The following is a 7,152-nucleotide window of genomic DNA, read 5'->3' on the forward strand; positions in this document are numbered from 1 at the left end:
AATAACTGCTCATGAAATGTTTTAATAAAATTAGTAGTCATTGATCTACAGTAAAATCCATTCCACATATTGGAGGAACTTTTATTTGTTTCACATTTCAGTTGGCTAAAACGGTCCTGTAGTACTTAGAGATAGGACTTAATATCATAACATCAAGTATTTCAATCATCTTATCCACTCATATTGCTGACTGTAATATAGCTGCATGAAACTCCTGATATACAGCTTAACCTTTTCAGAAGACCGCTTTAACCTCTTTTAAAGAAGCAAACACCAGCATACTGGTTCAAACTATTCTGTATTAAATATGTGTAATTAAGGATGTCAGCTTTTTCACATTCTATAATTTCCATGAAATATGGTCTGTTTTAACCTGTGCATTCAAACAGTTGTCTTGTTGCCCAATACGGAGCAGTTTAATGTTCAATAGAGTGAAACCTTATCGTAGGTTTCATCAGAAATATATTGTTATATAGACATGTCTAGAAATATTACATGAATTTCAGGCGAAATACTGAGAATCGCGTCAGCTCTTCTCTATCCATTCAAAACATTTCACCTCACCGCCCTGTTTGTTAAGGATTCTGTCATAGAAATGAAAAAAGTTTGTATCCATGCATCTGCACAATTGCAGTGTCTGTTCCACAGAAATGGCTAGACATCTCATCTGTGTATCTGTGTCTTTCAAGCATTGCCAGTGCAGTGTTAAATTAGTAAGTTTAGGTATACTTAATTTTTGGGGAGTTGTGAGCAGATCAATGCAAGACTGACCACAAGGGGGAGCTACTGAGGGCCTTTCCATTTCTTGGACAGGGCTCTCATCTGACAGCCTAAATATGTGCCAGGACAACCGACGACGCTGTCATTCACGACATGCAGACAAAGCATTCATGAAGTTCAATTTATTTCAATCCAAAAAACCCTGGTGTAAAACTCTGACCTGCCTCTTTGTACTTGAGGGAAATGCTTTGCTGTACTCTTCATTCATGTCATCCAACCAATGTAAACAAACGCTAAACAGGATTGACTCTTCAATTATTACAGTTTTCCACAGGTTCCAGGGTAAGATCATGTTAAGGTCGTATTAAGGTTCTCTCTCAATAGGGCTTTTTTTTTTTAAAACAACATCTAGGTAATAATGCAAAAGGGGTTGTGGTATACCAGAGCTTAGAATTTTTAATTGGCACAACACAACACAGTACCTGAACACAGCTCTATTTCAGCAGGGCCTTGGAGGACCAAATAGTAACTCTTGATCCAATATATATATGTATGTTTAGGGTGGTGTTATCGCCACAGACAGGAGTTTGCCTGAGACCTCCTACAGCAGCTTGGCTTACGTTAGCATTTTTATAACATGATTCAAAATATTAAAATGTCCTGGCTAGTAATAAAGCTAAATCTGGATGTGTAATGTCACATGCTGTGCCGAGACAGGACCATACCGTGGCATGGGTCCTCAAAACAACCAAGCTGGAATTCAGATCTTATTTTCGAGGTCAGATATCTTGCTATTAAACTGGTGCTGTGTCAGCAATGTGAGAACCTCATGGTTGACTTATAAGGTCAAAATAACATGTAAGAAATACACATAGCCCACAGTCATTAGGGATTGCTGCATGACCCTCTAGCATTTACTAGATCTGTTAAACAGTTTTTTATACTCCAGTGTGACCCACACAGTTGATGGCAGAGTAACAAGAAGCAAACGAAAGCAACAGAACATTTTAAAGCCTAATATGGCCACTATCAGGAATGGTTGTGTCAAAAATACAACCAGCTTCGACAACAATATTTCAAAATTAATTGGGCAATGGTTTATTGGCAGGTATGCTGCCACTGGAGCTGTGCACTGGAGGATATGAGCATGTATGAATATGGTCATAACATGTACCAGCCTAACAACTATGTCTTTATGCCCAGCTACATCTTTAGACTTTCAAATGAAAAGACTGTGTATAGTGGGAAAACACAGTCCAGGACAATATAGCTCACAACCAATATAAAACTGAGAATTCTCCAGTGAGCTGTGTCTATTCCAATCATCTTTGGGAAACAGGATTACTTTTCTAATCAAGCCTTTTGGGAAAAGCCAGGATATAACCATTGGATGGGATTACAGATATCACTGGAAACAGGGAACACTATTCTAAATGTGCAATCAAGACAAACTGAATGTGCAAGGTGCATGTGCAAATGCAAGGATTACAGCAGTGAGGTTCCTGAGGTAGCCATATAACTGTAACAACTGAAAACGTCCATTATCAGACTTGTCAGTGTCAGAGTAGTACAAAGGGAGTAGTGCAACAAGGTCCCGGAGAGGCGGGGGAGGGTATGTTTAGTGATGGGTCATAGAGTTCACAGATTCTCTGGGTCAGAGAGTTCAGCAGGGTTACAGCAATCAATCAATCAAATGTATTTATAAAGCCCCTTTTATATCAGCAGATGTCACAAAGGGCTTTTACAAAACACCTGGCCTTCAAAACACCCCAAGGAGCAAACAACAGTAGTGTTGAATTTCAGTGGCTAGGAAAAACTCCCTAAGAATGCCAAAATTTAGGAAGAAGCCTAGAGAGGAACCAGTCTCAGAGGGGTGACCAGTTCTCTTCTGGTCTGAGTCTTAAGTCTATTTAAACTTAGTCCAGGTCGGAAGCATGACCAGATGGCCAAGGAAAGGGACAACACAGGGGAGGGGGAGGTGTCAGTACAGTGGCAGCTGAAATCGTCAGACATCGCCTTGATCTGCAACACAACCAGGAGTACTCTGGACAGGGACACCAATGGGTCCCCCAAGCCAGGTACTCCGCAGATGTAGGCCAGGACCTCATGCCCTCCTAAGTTCAAAACGGGAGGAGACTGGGAAAATTCAGAAAATGCATTCCTCATATCAATAAGGATTTATAGTGGAGAAGGAGAACTTAGTGGAGAAGGATAACTGTCCCCAGTACAATAATATAACAGCGTAAGACCTTGGGACTGAGACAGGGGGGTCTGGCGACACTGTGGCACTATCTGGGGGAGGCACTGGACAGGGCCCAACAAGCAGGAAATCAATCCACCCACATTGCCAAGCATCAACCAAAGGGACACCCACCAACCGCAACCACCCTGAATGAGGGCCGAGTATTGCCAGCAGAGTACAGCCCAATTCCACAAGTGCCCATGCATCAGTTTTTGATAGAAAGTTTCTGATCATAACAATGTTTCGAAGATGAAAATAAGCAACTCTTGAGACATAGATGGAAAGAAACAGTTCCTGAGCCTGCTGGTGCATGAACGAAGAGACCTGTACCTCCTGCCTGATGGTAGGAAGGCAAACAGTTTGTAGCATGCATGTGAAGGGTCCCTGATTATCCTGCGCGCCCTACGCAGACAACGCTTGCGTTGGAGGTCTACGATGGCAGGAAGCTGGGCACCAGTGATGGGCTGTGTGGTTTTCATCACCTGTTGCAGGGCCTTTCGATGGAGCAACCGCTAAACCACACTGTTGCGCAGTTAGTCAGGTGGATCTCGATTGTCCAGTGGTAAAAGTTCACAAGGATCAGCCTCCTGAAGAAGTACAGGCGCTGCTGCACCTTTTTTGACCAAGACTGAGGTGTTGTGGGTCTAAGAGTGGTCTTTGGAGATGTGGACACCCAGGAAATTGAAGCTGGACACATGCTCCACCTCAGTGCCATCGATGAGAACTGGGGCGTGACAACAGCCTTTAGACTTCCTGTAATCCACAATAAGCCTCTTTGGTTTTCTTTGCGTTGAGGGCCAGGTTGTTGTCAGCACACCATGCACTCAAACTCCTCCCTGTAGGCCGACTCGTTGTTGTTACTAATCAGGCCTCCCTCCATGGTGTCTTCTGCAAACTTGACAATAGTGTTGGAAAAGTATACAGGAACGCAGTCGTAGGTGAAGAGGGAGTACAGGAAAGGGCTCAGCACGTAGCCTTGTGGAACACCAGTGTTCAGGATCAGGGTGGAGGAGGTGAAGTTGTCTAACCTTACAGACTGGGGTCTGTTGGTTAGGACGTCCAAGGTCCAGTTGCAGACAGAGTGGCTCATCCCCAGGTCATGGAGTTCATTGACCAGCCTAGAGGGGATGACCGTGTTGAATGCTGAGCTAAAGTCTATGAATAAAATTCTCACATAGGTGTTGGTTTTGTCCAAGTGGGTCAGGGCAGAATGTAAAGCTGTGGAGGTGGCATCCTCTATAGACCTGTTCAACCGGTAGGCAAACTGGTAGGGATCCAGTGTTGGGGGGAGGTAGGACTGTTGGGGGTGGGCCAGGAATTGTCTTTCGATGCACTTCTTGATTGTGGGGGTGAATGCAAGTCAGGTTGGAAGTCATTCAGGCTACACTTAGTCAACTTCTTCGGCAATGGCATTTCGATCAGATACGTTACTGTGAGATTTTGAAGGAGCTGAGGCTTTTGTGGGATGATGGTAACTGTGCTTTATGGGTGACTGTGGTCCTTGTGTTCACAGAATCGCTGGTTCAGTGTGGGGGGAAGTTTGAGAAAGTTCCATTGTGAAGTGTTATAAAAAGTTTGTATTATTAGGGTTCATTCTTCATGGTTATTAAAGTTAAGTAAATACGCTCCAAGATTCCCCTGGGTGTGTTCTTTAGAGAGAGCACACACACACCCAGACACACACACCAGTCGAAGAATGCTCACCGGGGGAAGCCCTGGCTCAGAACTGCCATAATCCCCTTTTCCTCCAACGCTTTCACAAGTTGGCTATGAATAGGCTGGCCATCATGTCAGGGGAAGCCTTCACTCTCATCTGTATGCTAACAGACTGTCAGGGTCGAGAGGTTATTAACGGTGGTTATTTATTAGCTTAGTTTGTTTTGGCAATTCTTAAGGCTCCTCCAAATCTCACTGTGCGTCAGTAGGTGCCGGTTGATCCAAATCACTCAGTTGGGCTCTGCCCAGCTGCTGGTGTTGCTGTGAAGAAGAGGCCCAAGGGGGTGACTGTAACGTGTGTGAAATGTCTAGTCAGTGGGTGCAGTGGGCAGTGCTTGTAGCATTTCGATCAGATACGTCACTCATTCTGAGATCCTGAAGGAGTTGTGGCTTTTCTGGGACGATGTATTGTAACTATGCTTCATGGATGTGAAGGAACTGGATTTTGACCTGTTCAGGTGACAGTGGTCATTGTGTTCAGAGGATCACTGGTTTGAGCCCCGCGTAGGAGGGGTCGGTGTGAGACTATCACATATGTAGTTAATGGTGCTTTAGGAAGTATTTTAATGTGTTTCTTATTATTACAAGGGTTCGCTGTTCATGGTTAATAAAGTTATACAAATTTGCTGCAAGAATCCCCTAGTTGTGTCCTTAAGAGAGAGCACACACACACACCCAGACACACATCCACCAGTCTAAGAATACTCACCAGGGGAAGCCCTGGCTCAGAACTGCCATAATCCCCTTTTCCTGCAACACTTTCACAAGTTGGCTATAAATAGGCTGGCCATCACACAGTCAGGGGAAGCCTTCACTCTCATCTGTATGCTAACAGACTGTCAGGGTCGAGAGGTTATTAACTGTGGTTATTTATAAGCTTAGTTTGTTTTGGCCATGCTTAAGGCTCCTCTAATTCTCACTATAGGCTTCCCTGTTTTCCTCACCAGGATCTCTTTCAGGCAGCTCTATAACCTTTGCAGTGGCCGGCAAAAAAGACTTCTTATGAAGCATTTTTTAACCTTGACATTGAGGGCCATCTGTAGGAAAAAAGCTCTTCCACACATAATTTTGACATTGCATAGAGTACAGTAAATGATATCTCCCATTAGATGTCTCCATTCAAATTGTAACTGTCATATATTCATAATGTTTACTAATGAATACAGCCATACTTAATAAAATTGGGCAACTGATAGCAGAACACATTTTATTTTAAAACACTGACACTCAAAATAAATGTTTGTTATATGGTTATATGGTTATATGTTGAGAAATATTTGTAAAAAGTATTTATGTTACTTCCTTACGTACTATACATATTCAACCAACACACACAACAATTTGGTAGAGACAACTTTTGCAGCAATAACAGCTTTAAGTCTTTTGAGGTCAGTATATGTACTTGCTTTGCACACAATGATTCTGGCAAATTCTTTTGGGCAGATTTGCTCCAGATTTTTAAGGTTGGTTGGACAATGCTTGCAGACCACAATTGTCCAATGGTGCCACAGATTCTCAATGGGATTGATAATTATACTTTGATTTAACCACCATTTTGTTCTTTAGCCGCTCCAGTTTTGCTTTAAGCCTTGTACTTGGGATCATGGACTGGCTGAAAGGTAAAATTCCTCCCAAGCTTTTTTTCACAGCTGGAAGCACTCACAAACCTGATTAAAATTATAGGTTGATTATGTCAATCAAGTGAGTAAGTGGTAGGGCAACAATTGAATCAGGCCAGAAACATGAACATGCCAGAAACGGACATTAAACATAAAATGGACAGACTAGATTGCTAACTATATTGCCTTATATAGTTTAAAAAACTGGTCTGTATATTTTGTTTAATGTCCATTTCTGGCATGTTCATGTTTCTGGCCTGATTCAAATGTTGCCCTACCACTTACTCACTTGATTGACATAATCAACCTAACAATTTTAAACTTATATACTAAACCTTTAATCGCTCTTTGCATTTATTAAAAAATAAATGGCTTTGGTAACAATTTACTATCTTTAGAACGAATCAATATACATTGCAATGTATTGATGTGGGCGCTTTTATTTTGAAGGTTTAGTTATTACCATACGATAGGGACGTCATCGGTAATGCTGCTGAATACTCCGTGATGCGTAGTGGGCAAGAACATCTCTAAGCCATGGTATGTTGGCCATCCACCAGATCCCTTATATTTACCACAGCTTTCACACAATACTTCAGTTAGCCGTGAAACTCCAAGCTTAAAAACGAATGGTTTTGTTGACAAAAGGCACATACTGGCAAATTATTCAAAATTCTTCAGGTACTGAAGAAACACTTTTAAAACCTGTTACCTTAAATCCTAGAATGCATTTCAGCGATTTATAATAACAAGAATTAATAATATACTGTAGCTAACTTGATTCGCTGGCTAACATAAAAAACAGAGCACAAAATATGTAAACATTTAAAAGCAAATGACATTGAAACAGGTATA

The sequence above is a fragment of the Esox lucius genome, chromosome 18 (genome assembly GCF_011004845.1).
Source record: "Esox lucius isolate fEsoLuc1 chromosome 18, fEsoLuc1.pri, whole genome shotgun sequence".
Taxonomy (NCBI): Eukaryota; Metazoa; Chordata; class Actinopteri; order Esociformes; family Esocidae; genus Esox; species Esox lucius.